The sequence below is a fragment of the Alosa sapidissima genome, chromosome 7, assembly GCF_018492685.1.
Source record: "Alosa sapidissima isolate fAloSap1 chromosome 7, fAloSap1.pri, whole genome shotgun sequence".
Classification (NCBI taxonomy): domain Eukaryota; kingdom Metazoa; phylum Chordata; class Actinopteri; order Clupeiformes; family Clupeidae; genus Alosa; species Alosa sapidissima.
Genome location: NC_055963.1, coordinates 25,597,468 through 25,622,553, shown reverse-complemented (window position 1 = coordinate 25,622,553; position 25,086 = coordinate 25,597,468).

The window sequence follows — 25,086 nt, the reverse complement described above, 5'->3', positions numbered from 1 at the left end:
GATCGCCCCCAGTGGAACTCTGGTGGAACTGCAACCAAAATTCGGTACAATGGGACTTAATACGGAGTGGCCAGGCTAAATACATAGCTGAAGTCACCTAAGTAAGACCTACGCAACACAGTTTGAACAAAGTTTCTACGTCAAACGGTTGAAGCTGAATTAAACGCACAAATACGTAGAAGAAAAATAATAAGAAGAAATCGGATAACAGTAGAGTGCATTTTCATGCCCTCTAATAAGAATAAATCGGATAACAGTAGAGTGCATTTTCATGCACACTAATAATAACTAGAAATGCAATTCCAAGGAATTACCAGTGCATGAAAATGCTAAAGTTGTGATGTAAAATATCATGTATAGTTAAAACAGATAATACAGAGATGGTTACTACGGTGATGCTAGGATAGACATGGTGGTTGCATACTGTAGCTTAATAAAAGTTGATCGTTTAAAAGTAGACTGTTTAAAAGCTGAATGTAGATAGTTTAAAAGTTGTTGATAGACAGTAGATAGTTTAAAAGTTGTTGATAGACAGCTAGTTTAACCCTTTACTCGCCAAAGTCGCAAAATTGCGACAAACAACGTCACTGATTAAAACAGACGATAGATCCATGTACGGAGACAAATCTCATTTGTACTCTCAACCACTAGTTGGCAGACACCCAGAGCTTCGATTCAAGCTCAACCTTTTTTTCAAAATGTTCAGGAAGCACGGGAGAAACACGTGAGAAACACACGAAGAAGGCGTGCATTTCCTCCATAACGCGGAAGCGATGCGGGCCATAGCTTTGCACAAATGCACAAATTGAAGCAGAAATACACCAAATGTTGAAAAAAAAATTCACGTGTGATGAAGTCTCGGGTCTTTTATTCATCTATTCTGATTCTAAAGGATAAAATCTGAATTTTGGAGGATATGATCGATCGTCTATTGGCAGTGATAGTCACGGAGCGTCTGTGAATGGAGGTGCGTCATTTGCGTCTTTCCGACAGTGTTCACTAAGCATACAATGCTTATTTCGACCCTCTGCCCAACATAGCTGTAGGTGCCAGTGGTAATAGTGATGATAGTGTCCGTAATGGACGTGGTATTACACGCGATTACACACGAGAAACACATAAGAAGACGTGCATTTCCTCCATAACACGGAAGCAATGCAGGCCATAGTTTTGCACAAATTGAAGCAGAAATACACCAAATGTTGAAGAAAAAGTTAACATGTGATGAAGTCTTGGGTCTGTTATTTACCTAGTCTGATTCTGAAGTAGAATATCTGCCTTTTGGAGAATATGAGCGATCGTCTAGTCACGCTGCGTCTGTGAATGGAGGTGCGTCATTTGCGTCTTTCCGACAGTGTTCACTAAGCATACCACGCTTATGTCGACCCTCTGCCCAACGTAGCTGAAGGTGCCAGTGGTAAAGGTGATGATAGTGTCCGTAATGGACGTAGTAAAGACAGCATAGTAAAGACAGCAGGGGTAGTAAAAATAGGGCTCTGAAGAACTACAAAGTCACCCGCGATAGGAACTGATTTGACCAGGCTACTTTATTGTATAGTAGAATAAGGTTTGTGGTAATAGTAATAGTTTACTATTGTTGGTTTACATGTGACTGCTTTTCTGTTCAGGTGTTATGTGGGTGAAATGACAAAAAAGTAAGCAAAACCCCCCTCTCCCTCGGCTAAGGAGCAATATATGTTCAACATCCAGTATTTACTGAAATGTGCATAATTCGAGGTGGTTGTCATCCAGTGACGTCATAATATGCAAATTAGATGTGTAAATTTACCCCCTTCATAAACTTTTGTTCATACTCAATGATTTTCACATTTACAGTAGGACTTTATCTCTGACCACTTTCAAGCCATGGCCTTTTGAAATTTTGATGTAAAAATCGAATGATGTTTTTTTTTTAAAACCTGGCGCCTAAAGGGTTAATAGATAGTTTAATGATAGTTTAAAAGTAGACCGTTTAAAAGTTGTTGACAGACTGGAAGTTTAATGAATGTTGATATTCAAATAGTTTAATGGCTGTGTATAGGTAGATATTTGACGATAACTGAAAGTTGGAATGGCTCTAATGTTTGCTAGCAGTTATGCTAAGATTTTTAACTATGCTAACATGCTACTTAGCTAATGTTTTATAGTAGTGCTAGCAATGCTAACATGCTAACCATGCTACTTAGCTAACTTAACTAACGTTTTCTAGCAGTTTTGCTAAACATGCTAACTATGCTAGCAATGCTGACTATGTTAACCATGTGACTTAGCTAACCTAGCTTATCATTTTTAATAGTTATGCTAACTAGCATGCTAACATGCTAAGTATGCTAACCATGTGACTTAGCTAACCTAGCTAATCATTTTTAGCAGTTTTGCTAAAAATGCTAACATGCTAACTATGCTAACTAGCTACAGTGGGTAGGAGTCATAGTTGATGACAAGTGTTGACATAGTTGATGACAAGTTAAAAGTTGTTGATAGACAGCTAGTTTAATAGATAGTTTAATAATAGTTTAAAAGTAGACTGTTTAAAAGTTGAATGTATATAGTTTAAAAGTTGAATGTAGATAGTTTAAAAGTTGTTGATAGACAGCTAGTTTAATAGATAGATAGTTTAATGATAGTTTAAAAGTAGACTGTTTAAAAGTTGAATGTAAAAAGTTCAGTAGTTTAATGGGTTACATTGTTTAACAGTGGATTATTGTAGAGGACTTTTATTTTGAAACAGTTTTGGGCAGAGAAAACAGTTGAATAGGATGTGTAGTCTTAATTGACCCAGATTGTATGCTTAAAGCCTGAGGCTGCAGGTGGCCTGAACACCTGCCATAGGATTCTAATAGAGTCCCGAAGTGTGACGTAGCGTTTCCATGACGGCAGAATCACTGGATCTAAACAAACTTTCGAAGTGGCTTAAATAGCATTGAATGAGACATGTGGCATCATTTCTAGCTAATAAAAATAAATATATCCATTTAAACGTGTTTTACCTGCTAGGCAGCAGCTTAGCCACATAACACGGATTTCCTGGCAGGTGTAATAGAAAGAAACAAAATTCCAGTGGATATTTCACGTCTTCTCAAAGACTGGCGGCTGTTAAGAGCGACGTTTTTTGCCAAAAAAATAAAGCCAAAACAGGTCCGTGAATTTAAGGATTTTAACCGCATGCTGTGAAGTTACATGCAGGTCTCTTTTACGGAGGAAACCTATGCTAAAATAAAACTCTGTAGTCACGAATTTGATCGTGTTGGTATGAATATATGTTGTAGTATGTGATTCCTACAGTGTAAAAAAATATACTAACGTCTTAGAAACGTTGTAAAATTATTGAAATAGATTAAGAAAGCCACCACTATGGCGATTTCGATGGTTAGATTGATTTGTTTAGATCCAGTGAAATTGCTGCCTTGGCAATGCTACGTCATGGCTTCGGGACTCTATTGCTTAATGGCCATATTATGATGTCACAATCGGCAATGTTAAGTCTATGGGGATTTTTAAAAAGTTTTTCTTTAATAGTTTAAAAAGTTAAACTGTTCAAGAGAAATTGCGTACGGAAAAAGTGGTAAGCGGAATAATAATAATAAGTTGTTGTTGTTGTTGCATTTTCATGCACTGTAATAAGAAGAAATTGGATAACAGTAGATTGCATTTTCATGCACTCTAATAAGGATTTGCGGTTTAGTATGTTGCCACAAAAAGAAAGGGAAGGGAAACCAGCTCTGATAATAATTTAGTGTGTAGACCAAATATAAAGCAGAACAAATGGCTAGATAAAACAAAAATTAACAAGGAAATATATACGTTTTATCTACAAACTGACAAATTGGTGGAGTTCCCAATGTAAAATGTTTAATAGCTGGGAAAAAATTATAGATTGTCCTCTTCCATGGAAAGAAATCTTCAGTAACTTGTATGAAGCATCATTAGATATAAAAATATGTTTGTTTTTTTTCAATTTCTTTCAAGTAATTTTTTAAATACTTAAACCCAAAGAAAATGCTGCATATTTGGGGGATAGAGACAAATCCATTCTGTCGTTTCTGTTTAGAGAAGGAGGAGACTACAGAACACTTATTTTGGTACTGTCCTTCAACTGCTATATTTTGGTTTGAAATACAAAGTTGGCTGTTAAAATATGACATCATCTTGCGCTTAGATCTCCCTACAGTACTCCTGGGCGATTTGGTAAATGAAAGCCAGGCAATACTAAATATCATTCTATTGTTGGGAAAAGTATTCATACATAAAATGATGGATTTAAAAAATAATAATTTAAAAGTCTTTAAGAGTTATATCAGACAAATGTTGTAAAATAGAGTGTATAATGGCATGTGAGACAGGTAAAATAAAGTATGCAGATAGGTGGTCTAAGATAAAGCATGGAGAAGGATGGCCTTAGGTCTTTATTTTTCTTTCCTTTCATTACTTAAATGTTTAAGGTATAATTTCTTAGTAAATCAGTACACAATTAAGTAAAATATAATTCCTTCCTGGAGATGGGTGGGGGGTTTGAGTTAATTAATATATGGTTTGAAATGTTGGGGACTGATTTTTTTTTCTTTTTTACATTTTTTTCTTTATATTTTTTTCTCTTTATCTTTTTATTGTCTTCCATTATATGTGATTTCTGTTTTTTGAGGATTGTTTGGAAAAAGAAGAAATTATAATTAAAAAATATAAGAAAAGGAAAGGGAAAAAAAGACAGAATAATATAGGTCCCCCATAAGGGGGGGTGGTGGTTGGATTACTTTAAATAAAAAAGAAAAAGAAAGGGAAGGGAAAAGAAGGAGTTTGTGGCTCCAGGCAATCAGAAGAGAGAATCCCGATGGGAGGCTGTGGGACCCGGCGTCAAACACTTTGTTAGCTAAAGCAGAGACTTTCTAATGTGGAGACACAGCCCTAAAAAAATACTCCATAGAAATGCATGGGACTAGTTTGTCACGCCAATATGGCCGTTGTCTACACATATCCCACCCCTTCCCTTCAATGTATTCACAACATGTGAATACATTGAGCCAATCATATGGTGTGTTGTGAAGACATTGTGCCAATCATGTGTTGTGATCTCGCCGCTGGAGCAAGATTGGTGTCGTGAAGCCTTGCGCACGCGCATTTCTGCCGAAATGGATGCCCGACGAGTGCCCAAAAAGCGTTGTCAAATGGCCGCCGAGTGGAGGGACTTGGGTAAAAGGACTTTGGCTAAAGTCAGTCCGTCATGCTAGCTAAAGTCAGTTGATGTCCAATGTTAAATATGTCTAATCTAATAATGAAGGAATGAATGAAACTTTGCGAACTACTAGGAGCTGTGATTACATGTCATAGTTCAACTCCAAGTTAGCCTGCAACACCTAGCACTAGTGCTATCATGGTTGCACTCTTCATGTTAAATGCGCTATAAAATAGCGACACCGGTCAGGACTTGGAAGAGAGTTAGTATAACTCGTCTGCTGGCTGGCCATAGCATTAGATCGGTATAAATAGCTATATATAACACTTGGGTAAAGTTCAAAAATGTAATGCACTGAAATTCTCATAGACCCCCATTCAAATATTTCTGGGTAGTTTGCCCAGATGTGTCAAAAAAACGGAAAGTACCCGAATTGTTGTTCTCATGTATACATTAGATTGGAACATCCGGGAACTTGACTCGTGACAAACGTTCCTGCCCCTTTCGGGGGGAAAACAAACAACCCCTCTCATCAACTCCAATGCAAATTAGGGTCAATAAACGTAATTCGTACAGAAATCGCAGGAGTAAATAATAACAAAAAATACAACAAATCAATATGACCACTCAATACATAACCACTTTGCCGGTCGTTGACCGTGAAAGATACCTACAAAAGCTTAATTCAATAATATAAAAACATGTCCCTTCAGTCTCCCGAAGTGGTGCAACAACCCCACTCAGTGGCCAGAAGTGTCATACCCGGACATTTACTCGTATCTCATCGAGTCTCCAGGTAAGCAACTAAATTGTTTTCCTGTATTTTTGCCTTCATATTTGAATTTTAATGTAGTGTAGTTGACTCACAGGCTCAGATGTAAAGTATGTTAGTTAGATATAATAATATGATAATTTTATATGATAGATATTATCATTTCTATCATAGTCGATAAGTGTTAGCCTAGATTTCTGTTTTCTTTGGTCTGATTCATTTTTGGTGTAACGTTAGTTTTTTGAAGACTAATGAACGATATTATAATTTCATAAAGATTTAATAACTAGGCTAATATTTATTTGCCAGCAAAGCTGTAGCCTAACCCACCTGGATTAAGGTGCAGCTAGCATAACAAACTGGAAATGTTAGTAACCACCCATTAGCCAAATTGTTGCCAGTGTTGCCAAAATGTAACGTTAACTTACCAGGCTTAGCCTAGGCTACTATATTTGCTCAAATGTTTTATTTTGACATTACAGGAATTTTCACAGCAAGCAGAATGAAGAATTTTAGATCTCTTGAGGCACACATATTTTTCACTGATGGATGGGTGCAGACAATCTATCATAATAAACCTGATGAATCAGATTGTACCATCTTTAAGACCCGAGTCAAGCCATCTTATAAAGTTACTGAAAAGTGTCACAACACCTGGGTTGCTGTCAGAAGTGACGGGAATATCCTTGCTGTCCATTGTGACTGCATGGCAGGGTGAGTGATAAGAGGAAGAGTGATAGGGAAAGAGCAGTTTGGGGTCTTTGTAGAGGTGAAAAGCCTAAGGGCGAATGTATTTAATTAATAAACCTAATTATGATTCCTTTTTCAGACTTGGAGAAACCTGCTCACATGTTGGGGCAGTACTTTTTAAGTTGGAAGCCTGTGTCTGCCTGGGATACAACAAAGTTGCATGTACCAGTGTTGCCTGTGCCTGGAATGGTGTCTCAACTAAAACAATTGAGCCTGCAATGATTAGGGACATTAAATTCTACAGTGAGCAAGTCAACAAAAAAAGAAATGTTAAAAAAAGAAGACCCATTCCAAAAGCCTCAGCCGCACAGCAAAATCAATTCCTGCAAATGCTCTGTAACACCAAGGGGCTTCCCATTGGTCTCAGCTCTTTTAAAAGCTATGCTGATGTCTTTGCCCCTATACCCTGGTACAACAACTTGGAAGGTTTCACAGAAGAGCAGTGTTCTTTTGTGGAAGAAGAGACAAAATGACAAGCAGCCTGTAAAGCTTGGCAACGGCATTGCGTGGGCCGGATCACAGGTTCAACTGCACATAGGGTTTTGCACACATCCCTTGACAGGCCATCAAAAGCACTAATTAATGACATCTGTAGTTGCTCATCCATCGTTCTTGGCATTCCGTCTTTGCAGTGGAGCAAGGACCATGAGGTGGATGCCATTAATACCTATAAATATGTTCTCGGTCTGTGCAGTGCTACACCCAACACGTCACCTTGCATCATTGTTTCAGAGGACATTTCAAAACCCCACAATAACCTAAAGGTAGACACAGCTGGGTTTAGAATATCTCAGGAGAGGCCTTACATCGTGGTGTCATGTGATGGATATGTCTCATGTGAGTGCTGTGGCAATGGCGTGGTGGAAGCCAAGTGTCCCTTTAAGTGGGCAAATGAGGGTTCTACCAACTGGACAGAGGGCCACCTGGACACATTGATTAAAAAAAAATCATACATACTATACACAGGTACATTTGAAACTATGTTTTATCTGTTACACAGGTACATTTTAAACTTTGATCCTATGTGCTATGTCTAACAGTGGTTCACAGAGAAATGTAATTTATCTTATAGGTCCAGATGCAGATGTTCACCTGCCATGCAAAATATGCAGATTTTATAACATGGACCCCACAGCAGAGCAGTATCTTCCGTGTTGCCAGAGATGAGGATTTCATCGTGAAAAGCCTAGATGTAATAAGCAGGTTCTGGGCTGGACATATATACCCACGTCTGACATGAGCCTCATCCACCACAATGGACCAGGAAGTGGTTTGATTTAAAAAAGGCAAAAGGTCCATTTATTTCCTTTTATAAGCAATTAATCAAGATATACAGTATTAAGAAAATAAGAAAACACTACTTCTAGGCAATTGATCTATATGGCTTTTATTGTGCTGATTCTGCATCCCCAACTCTGTCATGGTTGAACACCATGCTCAAACATGGACAATTTTATCAATTGTTGCAACCTCTTTGTTCTCCATTTCATCTCGCAGGGACTTCACGAACTGGACAGGAAGTGGGCCATCAAGAACATGGAACCTATTCTTCAGTGCACCAATGACGCGTTCTACAACAGGCACATTGGATTTCAGTCTGGATTCTTCCACTTCTCTTCCTGACAGCTGTTTCCTCCCCTTTGGAGTAATGAGATGTGCACCTAACAATGCAAAGTCCTCTTGAAGTGTAAAACCTCGATCAGCTAAGATCTGGAACACATAGACAATCCAAACAGTTTGCTAGATATCAGGGCAGTTCTACCTATCCTCATTTTCTTCACTTCTGCAATGTGTTTAGATTGAATAGTGTACATTACCTGATCTCCAGGTTGGTGTTACAGGTGGGATATGAATCCGGACTGTCTAACAATCTTGACATCAGATGCTCTGCCACCCCATCCCTTCGATAAAAACGTGACACTCCCAGCTGGGCTACAAGCAATGAAGTACTTCACCGTAGTCCACTTCTTGTAGTGAGAGTACGTCTTTGCTCTGTGTAGAAGTAAAAATAATAAAAAAAAGTTTTTTATTACAAATCAATCAGTAAAATTATGGTGCATTGTTTAACAATCAATAAAACTGAAATACTGTTCACAATATTTGTATTTACCTTGCCTTCAATTTCCTTGAATATTCGATGCGTATCTCAAAACAGTCAATGATGGATGTTAGCTGTGGGAATTTCACTTTCATAACAGAAGGCATTGCAGTAAAGATACATTCCCTGTCTGGACAATGAATGAGAAATGTTATTTTGGAATGCATGATCAGAGCTGCCAACTCCCACACATTGAGAGGGAGATTCATTCATTTGATTGGCTCCACGCGCTCTTACACCAATCGAATGCGTGAGGGTTGGCAGTTCTGTGCATGATATTGATCCATCTGGTTAGCATGTCAGTCACGGTCAAGGTTTTCATATCCAGGACATGACAGAGAAGGGAGATTGATGGGTTTTGTCGAAGTTTGAGCAATGTTATAAATAGTTGGTCTTGTGTAGGCACTTAATAAAGCTTCTTCCTTTTATAAACTGGAGTAAAAAATCATGTAAACACACAAACACTGTCCAGCTGAGACCTGTCATAGCTTTGCATTTATGGTCGTCTCCCTCCACAGCTCGGGCACTTAAGCGTTCTCGGGTGATGTTCTGGCACTCATCTCTGGCCTGGTCTCTCTCGTCTTAAAAGGTCAATCTCCGCCATCATTTGTGCCCTCTCGCTCTCCACCAGGGGCTTCGCGAAACCAGTTTTATTCACGCCATCACCATCACTGCATTCGGGTTCCCCAGGTGCATCGGATGAAAGAGACACCGCCACCGAGACACTGCCGTCACATGATGTTAGCTCACTGTTTTTCTGCTTAATACTCTTCTTTGGTCCCTGGGCTGTACGTTTCATGGCACTTCAGAAACGTTTAACTTCTGTCACCACAGAAACAGCCTGTCTCCGGTGGGGAAAAATCGAGGGCACATAATGTGGGTGTAGGTGGTCGTTCACTTGTGACCCTTCAAGCAGTAACGTTAAACGTTAACGTCAGCTAGCTAGGTCTAGTCATGGTAGTTAAGTGTATAGCTGTGTCAAGAATACATCACGATGGGCCTAATTTAAACGAGTAGTTTATATTGTTTAGCTATGCCATTTACACATCACTAGCAGTAGCATAGGTTATGTTTTATAAATTAACCTACCAGTTACGAAGTGTTCTCCACACACATAAGTATGTGGTGATGCAGGGTCCCACAGCTTTTGGTTACGATCTTCTCTTCTTATGGCTTGTAGCCATAATTTTATTCTGTCAGGATTTTTTTGAGGACATGGCAGGCAAAATAAACTCAGGGAGGGGTTCTTAGCTTTGTGGTTGGAAATGTTTTCCCCTCAAAAGGGCCGTGGCACAAACAACCTGCTCTGTGTGACTCGGGTCCGGTTGTACGTATAGCTGTATTGCCATAGCTACCATCCACTTTTATAGCGTTTTAAGCTAGCGTTAGCTAGCTAGCTAGCTAGCTTGGTTCACATGGCTAATTAAATAGCTAGTAATCAAGGATCTTTGACATCTACTTCCGTGTAGTAGGCCATAGGCCAAACATTACTTTTATAATCGCGGGAAACGTAGCAATGCATTCTGAAGCACTGTTCCTTTTCTCCCACGCCGTTGTGCACCGAGGGAGAAGTGCGCTTTTCTCCCTCAAGATACTTCCTCCTCCAATAATAAACTTGTACTTGTAATGAAAGGCAATTGAAACATGTATCAGAGCGGAGTAGATTACTGGCTCAAAAAAAGGAATATGGAAATTTGCCGTTCCTAAAAAAAAAAAATACTTTTTTACTCATGTGCGTTACTTGTAACGTGTTACTTCCCACCCCTACGACTTGTAGACAGTCCTAGGCTATATCTTCCATCAGCAAACCATTGCATTAGCGAACATTAGTTTTGTAGCTAGCACTAACTAATTTAGCTCCTGTCAGTATGATCAGAACAGTTGAAAGAGACAGTTACAGTGCTGTTATCAATTTGCTCGGTATAGATTCTAACTGTGTTTATGTTTCACAACCACACCAACAATTAAACTAGCCTCCATCACTCAACTTATGCAAACGTTAACATTATTTTGGGCTACCTATGGATATAACATCAAGCTGGTGAACGATTAGTAACCTACCTGCAGTAAAAACAAAGCATGTCCGATAAACATTCTCAGGTTCCATGAACACACAAGCCACAATGCAGTGAAACTAAGCCATTGTGGTTTTCGGAAGTGAAGTGGAGTAATGATGAATATGCCTTGTAGCAGAGCCATACGGCTCTGTCTTGCTGCACCATCTGGTGGACAAACTATGTAACGCCAATATTGGAAATCAGAATGTGAGTGTGTGTACGTGTGGGTGTATGCATGCATGTGTGTGCATGTGTGTTTATGTCTCTGTGTGTGTGTGTTTGTGAGAGAGAGAGAGTATGTACAGTCCTGCAATATAGCCCCTCACCCTCTACCAGCAACCCTTCACGTGTACAGTCACTAAATGTACATATAAATTAATTTATTTTATACCCTTATTAGTTTCTGACAGCGCTACTCGACCAGGGTTTGACCAAGGGAAAGCAGGTTCTGGGAGGGTGTTTGGCTCGGGGTCATGGTGCAAAGGACCCTAGAGTGAAATTACTCCGAACCATCGCTTAAATAATTTATTTATTTATTCCAGTAATGTTATGAATAAGCAAAAATGAGGCATCGTAATCACAGGTATCTTTGGCTGTCATGTTCAGAACTGCACACAATTTGACGTGTATGATCATTATGACACCCTCTGAATGCATGCCCAGTTTTGTGAAATTCCTTCCATGGGGGGCCATAGCGTAGTAGTATAGTGGGAAATTAAGATGTGGATGTTGAAATATAATACCCCCCCTCACACCCCCCCCCCATTACACCCCACCACACACACACACCATACCAGCCATTTCCTCCAAACACACACACACACCCAAAGACACCCCTACACACACACACGAACCCCCCCCCCCCCCCCGGACACACACAACCACCCCCACCTCCACACATACGCACCATTACCCCCCCACACACACCCACATACACCATTACCCCTCCCCACACACACGTATTACCACCCCCCCCTCCCCCGACACACACATACATCCCTCCCCCCAACACACACCAGTTCACCATACAATCCCCACCCCCACCACCCACACACACACACATAAACCATCCCCCCCCCCCCCCCCCCCCCCCAACACACACACACACACACACACACACACACATTCATAGACTGCGCACAAACACATACGCACACACACTCATGATCGATCACACATGCACACAGAAGCAAACACACACATACACACACTCACTGGCGCCAACTTCAGGTGAACATTGGAGGGTCACGATATAAGAAAGCGATTGTTTTGCACGCCCAGTTAGGGACGTTGGAAGTATTTTCTGAGAGGGGGTGCAGATCGTATATGTGTGGGTCTTGGGGTCCCCCCCCCCCCGTTTGTGGGTCTTGGGGCCCCCCCCCCCCACCCCCATTTTTGAAATTCTGGCTGTTAAACAAACCATTTTAACACAGATTGGGAGGGACAGAAATACAGTCAACAGAGCAAGCAGTCTTTAACTCAGCTAGGAGACGTGAACATTGGCTACGTGCATATGATTAGCCTTTCACTTCACTGCTTGACACTACCCTACATGGAGACATATTTCACGTTAATAATGGAGATGTTAGAAAAACTAGCTTTTAATAATGGAGATGCATATCATACTTTGCGCAACAGCCCACATTGTGCGTTCACTCCAGCGAGACGAGTGAAATAAAAGCCTTTTAAAGCGGTCATCGCCATAGGCTATTTTTTCCCAGAATCAGAATCAGTTTTTATTGGCCAAGTATACTTACATATACAAGGAATTTGAATTGAGGAATTTCGGTAAATTCACCTCTGTTAGGCCTGCAACAAGTCACAATTTAATTATTTCGTGCAGTAGGCTATCCAATCGCTATGTTGTTTTCATGGACAGTTACAGGAATCCACTTAATTCTTTGCTTTAAATATCATTGCTTCTAGCCTAGGGCCTACACACGTTATCTCCAAAGTGGTTCAATTTTTTTTTTTCATTTTCACTTGTGCAGAAGCGCACACACATTGAATGAGCACTCATACCACTGCCACTTACTGTACTTTCATGCCTCTATATTTGATGAGGCATTATACTATATTATTAGCCTAGAAATCTAGACGCACCCTAATTACATTTGCTGCCTGGGCTCTAGCAACTCTCCGTTGGCTTGTGAGCTCGAAAAATTAAACTTCTATCAGGCCAATCAAATCGTGTATAGAGTCGTTAGGCGGGCTTAACATAATGATTGATGGCAGAGTTGCAATGGTTTGGCTTGAATTCCCTGCTACTTGAAAACAAAGAAGATGGATGTTGCTGTTGGCCAACAGTGTGACACGAGTTAAGCTTGTTTTAAGTTGGCAAAAGTTTGAACTAGCCAACTAGCTCCGCTGGTGGGAAAACGCATGGGACTCAGCGCTGTCCTATTGCGTGCAGAGGGAATTTGAAAGACAACTGATTATCCCGCCCCTCGGACTGAGCACTGCGGTGAGTGCCCAGACCCTACATTTTAATGTGGGTCTGGCTCGTCAGGCTACTATATTATACTATAATATACAAACCATAACAAATAAGAAACGCTTTAATTTTTTCACATCTTAATGGACACCACACTAATTTCCCTCGAATGGTAATATTTCTCTTTGAAATGATGTATGGTTTACAGAAATGGGAACTACCTTGTATAGATGAGAGGAGCGAAGTGTGCGTTGCGCAGCACAGGCGGCCAAGCAAGGGCTCCTTACCATCAGGCAACTCAACAACGAGAAACAGTTTTCAAGTCAACCTAACTTTCAACTCTGCACAGTATCCCATTAACTGCATGACAGTAGGCTATTTACAATATTTTCTGTAAAGTAGAGTTTGTAAACACGTGTAAACCTTGATATGTTCAGGAGGAGGTTCTCTGGATAAGGATTCACGTACAAACGAGTTCGAACTGAAAAGCGTGTTTATTCACCAGCCACCACGCCAAAATCCCCCTTTTCCTCTTCAACCTTGCCACCTCCTCTCTACCCCGCTAAGCATTCTGGGCCTTGTAGTTCTGGCCAGGTATTACAGTTCTTACACTACTTCCCCCCTTCTGAAAATAAAACGTCCTCGTTTTAGATAATGCCCATCAACCCTTCACACGGTCAAAAGTGTAACAAGTGAACTCTGTTTACAAACAAACACACACAAACCACAACAACAACAAAACCATCCAACAGAATGCAGTTATGCTGTATTCTGCCATGTAAGTAGGCTATACCTCCTGGTCCATAGTGTAGTGTACCTATACTCATCCATACCTATTTTCACTATATCAGCTGGGTCAGTGAACAATTTAAGCGTAAACATACACTTATTTAACAAACACTTAATCCAGTAATCGGCACACTCCATCAGCTGAACAAAATACATGCCATATACTGTATGTGAACATTCAAAACAGTTGTTTTACAGAGAGTATTTAAGTGTCAACTCTAAAGCGTTGAGGAGGGCGCACCATGCGCCCACATCTGGTTCTCTGTTCCTGAGGGGCAATGACCGGTGTGTTTGCCACCAGGTCAAGGGCACTGTCCACTGTTGAGGAAGACGTAGGTGTGTTTGCCACTGGGTCAGGGGCACTGTCCACTGTTGAGGAAGACGTAGGCTCACTTGCCACAGTCTCACAGCTCTGATAGACATAGGGCCGTGAAGCTGAGAGTGCCGTGAGCTGCCGGTTGTGCACAGGAGTAGTGGCCAAGTTACAAGTCCATGGTGAACGGTAGGGCTTCAGGCGATTATAGTGAACCACCTTTGTCTTTGCCCTTGGGTCCAGTTGGTCTTGTAGGTTGTAATCCACCCCAATTTCCCCTGGGGATGGGTCAAGGCGTTGCAGTACTTTGAAAGGTCCCGTCCATCTGGGAGACAACTTGTGTCTGGCAAGTGCTGGAAGATTAACCCACACAAGGTCACCTGCTTCATAAGCATTGTGCCTCATGTGGCGGTCATAGTAATACTTCTGTTTAGCACCTGCGGCCGCTATGTTGTCTGCTACCATATTAAATGCAGAATAAAGTCTGTGTCTCACAGCCGTGGCGTATTCACCAGGCGTTCCAGGTGTAGCATTTGTCGCTGTTGGCAAGTCCCCAAGAATGATATCTGCCGGCAAACGAGCTTCTCTACCATGAGTCAGAAAGAAAGGAGTGTGGTTAGTTGATGAATGCACACTTGTATTATATGCAAACTCAACATGGCGTAGATGATCATCCCATTCACCCCCTTTGGTGTAGAGGAACTTGGCTAACTGGTCTTTAATAGAACGGTTAGCTCTCTCTACCATACCATCTGACATGGGATGATAGGCGGTTGTCCGTGTCTTGTGGATTCCTAGGTGTGTGCATAACTCTTTGACCAAATCTGAGTCGAACTGGCGTCCCTGATCTGTGTGCAGACTCAGTGGTACCCCATGTCTACTAATGTAGTCCTCAAACAAGCATTTCGCAACGGTCGTTGCTTTTTGGTCCGGTAGAGCAAATAAATCCATGTACTTTGTGAAGTAGTCCATTATAACTAGTATATAACGATTGCCCTTGTGACTGAGTGGCAGTTCCGTCAAGTCAGCGGCAATCTTTTCAAAAGGCTTAGTTGTCATTATGTTTTGCATTGGGGCCTGCTGGTGTGGAATCTGCGGCCTGCGTGCCTCACATGCAGTACATTGGAGGCACCACTGAGTAATGTCCCTGCTCATGTGTGGCCAATAACAACGGGTTACTGCATTTTGTAATGTTCTTTTGCAGCCAAAATGTCCAGCTAGGGAATGGCCATGTAACATCTTAAAGACTTCATTCTGCAACCTAGTCGGGACCACCACTTGACAGACAGGGTCACCTGGTGGGGGTCTGACCCTACGACATAATATAGAATCCACAATGACCAGTCTGGGAAACTCTTTCCAGTAGTGACGTAACTCAGGCAGCTCACACTTCAGCTGTGAAAAGGGTGGTCTACTGTCACTCAAGACCCATACGGTGACTGTTTTCAAGACAGGGTCTTCCTTTTGAGCATCCTGAAGAGTTTGTCTGTTCAGGTCAAACCAGAATGATTCACTGGGTACAGGATTCGCCACAGCAGGCTGTACTGACAAAGTCAACGCGGTAGGTTCTGGTGATGACTGACAATCTGCAGGACTGACAATCTGTGTTTGTGCTGAAACTGAGTTCACATGTATGGTTTCTCTTATAGGCATACTGTCTTCACCCCGACATGGACGCCGCGATAAAGAGTCCGCATTGCAGTGTTTGAGACCTTGCTTGTGTTCAATTGTCCAGTCATATGGGTCTATCTCCAGTGCCCATCTTGCCCTGCGTCCAGTTGGATCACAATCCAAGGCCATTTTTCTCAGTCCTAGGAGAGGTTTGTGGTCTGTAATGATTCGGAATGGATGGCCTGAGAGATACTGGCGGAAATGTCTTATGGACCACACAATGGCCCACAGCTCCCGATCAAATGTTGACCATCGTCTCTCGGTGGATGTGAGGGTATGACTACCATAGGCAATGACGTGTTCCTTGCTGTTCGCCTTTAGCTGTGACAGCACACATCCAATAGATATATTAGAGGCGTCAGTGAAAAGCAAGAATTCTTTAGAGAAATCTGGATATGCCAGAATGGGGGTATGTGTGAGGGCATGGCGGAGAGTGTCAAATGCTTTTTGTTCCATATCAGTCCATGAAAAAGGCTTTCCTTTCTGAGTAAGGACATGCAGAGGCTGTGACATCTTGGCAAACTGATGTATAAAACGTCTGTAATAAGAACAGAGTCCTAAGAATGCCCTAACCTCAGTAGGATTCTCTGGTGTTGGCCAATCCCTCACTTTGTCAATATTCTTTGGGTCTGGTTGCACACCTGATGCAGAAACAACATGCCCTAAGAATGTCACATGAGATTGTGCAAAGTCACACTTTGACGGTTTCAATTTAAGGTTTGCGGCTCTGAGACGTTCAAACACCTCCCTCAAATGCAGCAAATGAGCAGAGAAGGATTTACTGTATACAATTATATCATCAAGGTACACTAAACATGTTTTCCAAGACAATCCCTGTAGTACCAGCTGCATAAGATGTTGAAATGTTGGGGGTGAATTGACTAATCCCATTGGCATGACTTTAAAATGATAGAGAGAGCGGCCAGTAGTGAATGCCGTTTTTTCTTGGTCTTGTTCGTCGAGCTGAACCTGCCAATAGCCTGATGACAAGTCCATGGTACTGAACACAGCAGAGCCGCCCAGTGCATCTAGGGTGTCATCTGTTCTGGGCAAAGGGTGTGCGTCTTTGATTGTGACTGAATTTAGTGCCCTATAGTCTATACAGAACCGCCAATTTCCATCTTTTTTTCGCACCATCACCACTGGCGCAGCCCATGGACTATGGCTCTCCTCTATTAAGTCTTGTGCCAACATGTCTTCCACTTGTGACTGAATCACAGATTGCATGTGTGGAGAGGTGCGGTAGGCGCGTTTTCTGATGGGGGAAGCTGAATTTGTATTGATTTTGTGCTTAACTAATCCAGTTCTTCCAAAGTCATTTGGAGTCTTGCTGAACACATCCGTGTATGACAGTAAGAGACATTTAAGTTCAGAAAACTGAGAATCTGAAAGACTGCCACACTTCACATCAAATGGCAAAGACTGTGGGGACATTGATGGGGTGGCTGATATCTGACAAACTGCAGGACTACCTGTACTGATTTCATTGTCTGTTACTGGAGTGAACTGTCCTAGCTGCATACCTGGTTGGAGTACAATGGGAGTATTGGTAGGGTTCATGACGCGTACAACAGTAAAACCGTTGTCAGCTCTTGCAAGTGTACGTGCTACTGCAACCCCGTCCAAATCTGTGTGGTAAGGCTCCAAGAGACCATTGTATCCTGTCGGTGAACAAAGATGAGCAACCGTAGGCATCAGTCTCGCTGCACAGTGCATTTCACAGTGAGGGGGTATGGTGGTGCATTCAACAATCTGGGCAGTGCAGCTGTCTGGTGTCATTTCTGAGGTGCGTAGTAGGGGCAGATCTTGATTGTGAAGATGACATAAACCTCTACCTAAATCTAGCACAGCATAATGTTGTTGCAAAAAGTCCCAGCCAAGTATAATAGTCTGACCAACATTCCTAATAACTTGTACTTCATGTTGCAAATTCAGTGAGCCTAGACGCACAACAATGTTCACAGTGCCAAGTGTGTCCAAATGTTGCCCTGTTACAGACTTAGACAAGATAAAGTCCTTTTTGAGAGGCCTTTTGTTCAATGATGGAAGTGACATTCTTATATTCTCATTAATAAAGGAAATGTTTGAACCAGTGTCCAGCATAATATGCATATCAGACCCTTCTACTATTCCCCTTATGTAGGCAACGAAAGTGTTGCAATTGTCATTGTCTGTTATAGAAGAATTTTTGTGCAGGGTATTTTGTCGGCCACAAGGTGGCACCATTGCACAATGAGAAGAAGTTTGGTTCAGCGAATTACTATTTGGGGCTGGTTTGAGGCTAGCTGACGAATGCCCCACTGCATCAGCTAGTTGAAGTTTCCCTGCCGATAGCCATCCTGATACCCATGGTCACTGTCATGATGTTGATGATCACTCCTGTCGTCTCGGAAAGAGACCCGCTTGCGCACTGGACTTGGGCTGTACCGACGGTTTCTGAAGTTCCCTCTTGGTTCACTGTAGTGAGGCCGTGACATCTCCTCATCAGAGTAGTCTGGGTGACGATTAGGTGACGATTTGGAGTAGTGGTCTCTGGGAATCTCCCCCCTGTGTGGAGAGTGTGGTCTATCAAGGCTGCGTGCATAGTAGTCCTGTCTGCGATTGTCCACACTCTGGCGTGCAGACCAATTGTGGTGCCACTCAGGAGACAGATTACGACGACTCATGTGACTGGTAGGTGAAAAACTGCGACCATATCTCTGTGCTGCCGAGGAGTACCCTTGGTCTCCGCCCCGTGGAGAAGAGGATCTCTGAGGGCGGGTTGGTGAATATGCATTGTGACGTGACTTCAAGGTTTGGGCATTAAGTGTCAGTTTTAGGTCAGTTAAGTCTTTGCTTAAGTGTCTGACGGTGTCTGTGAGATCTTGTACCACTTTATGAAGAGGTGCCGTATCATCTGTGATTGTGTTGACTGATGGACTTGTGGCACCGCAGCTGTTTGGAGCAGGTGCTGTTGGTGGGAGTAGTTTAGCAGCCTGTCGGGCACGCTCTGCTTGGGTAGCAATATCAAAAGCCTCTTGGAATGTTTTTACTCCTCGCTCATGACACTTAATCTGAAGTTCCTGATCCAGCCCAGCCAAAAAACGTGTGAGCTTCATATATTCTGTAGCGTTTGGCTCAAAGTCTGGAAAAGCCTCTTTTACCAATCTACATACATCAGCAGCATACACCTCAATGGCCTCATTTGGCCTCCTGCTACGTGAATTAGGAAAGGCCTGGAAGGAGGCTATTACGTCTGTTTTGCCAAAAGCCTCTTGTAAATGTGTCTTTGTTGAAGCAAACGAACGTCGTGTTGCAGAGGGCAAATTATCCCAAACAATGAAAAGTTCAGGCGGTAATCTAGTGGGCAACTCTGACGCCATTACTGCATCCATATTCACACCAGTGTCTCTGTAGCGCGCCTCCTGAATTACCTCGTAACGTCTGGCCCACAATTGGAAGGTCTCGCTGCCATCGTTCCGAAATGGCGGAGGCAGGGGAACATCCCGCGCCTTCCGAGGGACCTGGGCGGCGACATCCGCAGGGGCTCGACGCTCCTCTTGAGACATGATGAGAATGGAAACGATACTCACTTAGCGCCAGCTAGCAAAGCAAAGTCGCGCCCTAGCAGTTAATCCAATTCACAGTTCACTGCAAACAGTAGGCAACTTTGTAGTGCTGGAGAAAACTTCAGACGAAACTCGAACGTGAAGAAACACCGCTGCCACCAGTGTAAACCTTGATATGTTCAGGAGGAGGTTCTCTGGATAAGGATTCACGTACAAACGAGTTCGAACTGAAAAGCGTGTTTATTCACCAGCCACCACGCCAAAATCCCCCTTTTCCTCTTCAACCTTGCCACCTCCTCTCTACCCCGCTAAGCATTCTGGGCCTTGTAGTTCTGGCCAGGTATTACAGTTCTTACACACGTAATCATCAACTTAATGCATGCACAACATTTGTTTGAGCAGGAGAGAGAATAACAATGAATGGATGCAGCAACTACAGAAATTGTAGCCATACTTGCTACTTTCTTGTACTATGTATGGTTGCTGGTTAACAGCACATAAAAAGCTGATTTAAGCTTTCACTAACTCAAGACTTCAAGGCCATCATGGATATAAAACGTTTTTTGAAAATAACGAGAGGATGGAGGGAACATAGCAAAGCTTGGAGTTATTTCAGATGGGCTACAACAAGGTAGGCAAAATTATAGTGCTTAAAACCTTAGCGCAGCTGGAATAATGCTTAGGCTGATGTTAAAGCGCACGCGATGTTTAAAGCCATACACAACGGTAAATTGGAACAAAACAAAAGGTAACTTTAGCCTTTATAGGGCTGTATAAAGTTGTCCAAATTAATAGGTCGTAATTAGGCGTTGTTGTTGTAAAGATTATTACATTACATTTAGCAGACACTTCTTGACCAAAGTGACTTACATATGTCAGCTATATTACAAGGGATCACATTGTCCCCAGAGCAACTTGGGGTTAAGTGCCTTGCTCAAGTAGCCTGGGTGCCATTCCGAACTTAGTCCCGCCCCACGGGAAGTTCGGTCTGGCATTGCTCCATTGTGGGGCAAGTATGCTCGCCCTAAATCGGGCGGACCAATCAAATCAGGCTTTACGATGATGGACAGGTGAGCAACAGCGCCTGGTCTATCACGTCATCTGAGCACGCTTAGATTAGGCTTCTGTTTGAAACAAAAACGCTGTGGCTAGAAGGATACATGACTTTTAAGACCCCATATGGAAAATTCATATTATCTAATGAGTTTGTATCACTGAAAACGATTATTTCTGAAAACTTTGGCCAAAGTTGAGATGTGGGAAAACTAGTGGTTTCACTTTGGGAACTGGTGGTTTCATCAAGGGAAAACAGCGCTGTTGCATTGCAACATGTTCCCTCATTCGTTTGAAATCTCTGATTGACCACCTGTTCGAGGGATTTGCGACAGCCTTTCCCAGCTGTTTAACATGTTTGTAGCATATCACTGTTCAACAGAATTATTTTTAAAAACGGAGGGGATATAGGAGAAGATGGTTTGTGTGTTTTCTTCCTACACCTCACGGTAAGCTATTTTGTTGCTCTGATTGGTTAGGTCTATCCAATTGAGTGCAGAGGCATTCCCCCCCTGTATCGGTTGAAACACGCCCCATAATTACGTCCCAATGGAGCAGTATCAGACTCATATTCTGACTAGAATTTGAGTATGACAACGTCAGGCTATTGCTCAAGGGCACAACGGTGGAAGCCAGGAATTGAACCGACAACTTTCAGGCTACTGCACGCTAGTCCAGCTCCTTAACCACTACACTACCACCGCCCCAAGATATTGCATGTAGATGTTGTACTATATAGGCTACAACATTTTTAGGTCACCAATGCACGAATAAAACCGGGAAATGGACAAATCAAGGCTTTGAATGTTTCCGTCTGTGCACGGGGGTGTCTGTAGATTGGTGTGCAACACATTCATTCGTGTAGGCCTGTGGTCATGCAAGCGCCCTTAAATCAAGTCAATTGTCAATCTTTCATCCAGACTGAAATATCCTTAAAGGAGAATTCCGGTGTGATATTGACCTAAAGTGTATCGAAACATGATACCGAGTGTGAACGTATGTCTCATAGCCCATCTCGGCTTGTCCCCTGCACTCCAAAATCTGGCGCTAGTTAGCCGATGCTACCAACATCTTTTTCAATAGTGGTGCTTCGGCATCGGGCTAGCCATGCAAATAAATCACTGTTTTACACCCATTTACGAGGCTCAATGTATCTCCACACTTCATTGGTAGACTTCCGAGGGCCCTGACATTTAAAACGAGACATTGAGAACTTTGAAAAAGCACTGGTAGTTTACTTACAAGACGATTTATACAGACAGTATCTTCACGAAGTTTAGCGTTTGCAGCCATCTTGAATTCAGTCACGATAAGTCGAGCAACGAGTAAGAATGAACAGCTATGATAAGGGATCAGATTCCAAAAATAATTCAGTGGAAATGCATGGATTCCAGTTGCTGCTACTGGAAGAAACTGGAAGCAGTGACACCGCTCAGTGTAAGCCAGCTTTAAAATACCTTTAAAAACATTTAAGGAGGGTAAGGAGTCCAAGTTCAGTGTGTGTTGAAGCTCATTCCAAGCATGTGGTGCCAAGGATGAAAAGGCAGATTTTCCCAGTTTAGTTCGTGAAGTTGGAAACTGTAGGAGGAGCTTGTTTGTGGAACGGGTGTTAAATGTAGAAGGGCAAAATGACAAAAGACTACAAATATAACTGGGAAGTTTGCCCAGGAAGACCTTTGCTATAAAGATTAAAATATGGATTTTTCTTCTTAGATGCAATGAAGTCCATTGAACCTTTTCATATAGCATGCAGTGATGTGTTCTAGAAGGTGCTCCTATTACAAACCGCAAGGCAGAGAGATACACCACATCCAGTTTCTTTAGGAGGCCTAGAGAGGCATGCATATTAAGTCACCATAATTTAACACTGATAAAAAGGTACTTTGGACCAAGGCCAGGCAATACTAAATTCAATCAGATTCATAGCCTACATCCTGATTTGTTGACATTGAGGCAGTGATTCCATGCAAAGGCTTAGGCTTCAGGGCCCCCTGACCCCTTGGGCCCCTGGGCCCGTTAGGCCCATGCAGTAATCCATCCCTGACTGCATAGAAGAGGACGCTGGCAACAACAGACTGGTAGAACATCCTGAGGAGCTTGCTGCACACATTGAAGAACCGCAGCCTCCTCAGGAAGTACAGCCTGCTCTGCCCTTTCTTGTAGAGTGCTTCAGTATTGGCTGACCAGTCCAGTTTATTGTTCAGGTGGAGACCCAGATACTTGTAGGTGCTTACCACCTCCACATTGACCCCATCAATGGAGACTGGTAGCAGAGCAGGTTTAGACCTGCGGAAATCCACCACCATCTCTTTGGTCTTTGAAGTGTTGAGTTGAAGGTGATTGAGTTTGCACCATTGCACAAAGTCCTCCACCAGGCTCCTGTACTCCTCTTGCTCGTCCCTGATACACCCCACAATTGCAGTATTGTCAGAAAACTTCTGCATGTGGCATGACTCGGTGTTGTAGCAGAAGTCAGATGTGTACAGAGTGAACAGGACTGGAGAGAGCACAATTCCCTGTGGGGCTCCGGTGCTGCTGATCACAGTGTCAGAGAGACGGTTCTTCAGTCTGACGAACTGTGGTTGCTCGGTCAGGTAATCTGTAATCCAGGTTACCAGGTGAGGATTCACACCCATCTGCAAGAGCTTGTCTCCCAGTCTGAGAGGTTGGATGGTGTTAAAAGCAATTGAGATATCAAAGAACATGATTCTCACAGCACTTTTCCCCTTGTCTAGGTGAGAATGTGTCCTGTGTAGAAGATAAGTGATGGCATCGTCCACGCCCACTTTCTCCTGGTATGCAAACTATAACGGGTCTAGTGCATGGCGTACCTGGGGTCTGAACATACATAAGACCAGTCGCTCCATTATCTTCATCACATGTGATGTTAGAGCGACAGGCATGTAGTCATTAAGCTCACTAGGGTGTGGCTTCTTAGGGACGGGGGTGAGACATGATGTCTTCCACAGTGTTGGAACTTGTCCGAGACGGAGACTCAAGATGAAGATGTGCTTCAGTGGCTCCCCCAGTTCAGCAGCACAGGCCTTGAGTAGCCTTGGACACAGTCTGTCAGGCCCGGCGGTGGTGGTGGAGGATTGAGAAAGTTTTCTACTGTCAGTGGTGCTCTCAATCTTGCTCTGATAGAATGCTTTTTTTGCAAGTGTAATAGTGGATGAAAAAGATGATAGCAAAGACTGGTAGTTACTAAGATCATTTCCATCTCTGATAATCCACTAGTAAAGTAGGCCTAATGATCCGATACATGTAATGGATTAGCCAAAATGTTGTCTAGTACGTAGCAGAATTATATCAAGATCCTTACCAGCCTTGTGAGTAGGAGCACTGTGGACACGTTTGATATTAAATGAGGAGGGTAAGGACAGGAAGTCAACTGAAGACAGTTATCCAAATGAATATTAAAATCGTCAAGGATGAATAATGGGCATGTATCTATTGGAATAGCAGGCAGTAGAATGTCCAACTCATTCACAGAACTGGCAAGTTGTCCTGTAGGGCGCTAAATAATTACCACCAAGTATATAATTTGTATGGCTCAGTTATCATGATATTTGAATGAGTTGTGGTTCTGAGCAGGCAGCAACTGAGTAAACTTCCAGTCATCAGAGACAAGAAAGCCTGTCCCGCCTCCTTTACCATATAAACAACTGGTATTTAAAAAAGCATAATTGGTCGACAATGCTGAAGGTGTGACATTATTCTCTGGCCTAATCCAAGTCTCTGTAAGTGCAAGCAACTGAAGTGATAACTGTGAGGCCTTAGCGGGAATGAAGTCCGCTTTATTCACTGGAGATTGGCAATTCCACAACTGCTGGACTGATGTTACTGTAAGTGCTGCCTTTCAACAGTAGGGTGCTTACTAACCTGACTGGACTGGACTGTAGAGTGGAAGACAAACATGTTCGCCATTATTTGACATGTTCGACATGTTTGTACGGCATTCTCATTGATTTTCTACAAGGCCCTAGATTTGGGGAAAAAAGTGCAAAAAGAGTGACAATAAGGGTAGTATATACTTGGTTTGTATGCATTTGGTATCAATCATTATTTTTTTCTTTACATACTATATGTTATTAATGTTGTACTAATATTTGAGCTCTCCACATGGGAAGATTTTAAGGATTAAACAAAGGGAGGTTGGGTTTTTCAGTCATTTTGATTGAATAAAAATGGTATGTGGGGTAACTAGTGGGGGGAAGACGTGGCCTACTGGTTAGCGCTTTGGACTTGTAACCAGAGGGTTGCCAGTTCGAACCCCGACCAGTAGGCACGGCTGAAGTGCCCTTGAGCAAGGCACCTAACACCTCACTGCTCCCCGAGCGCCGCTGTTGTTGCAGGCAGCTCACTGCGCCGGGATTAGTGTGTGCTTCACCTCACAGTGTGTTTCATTAATTCACGGATTGGGATAAATGC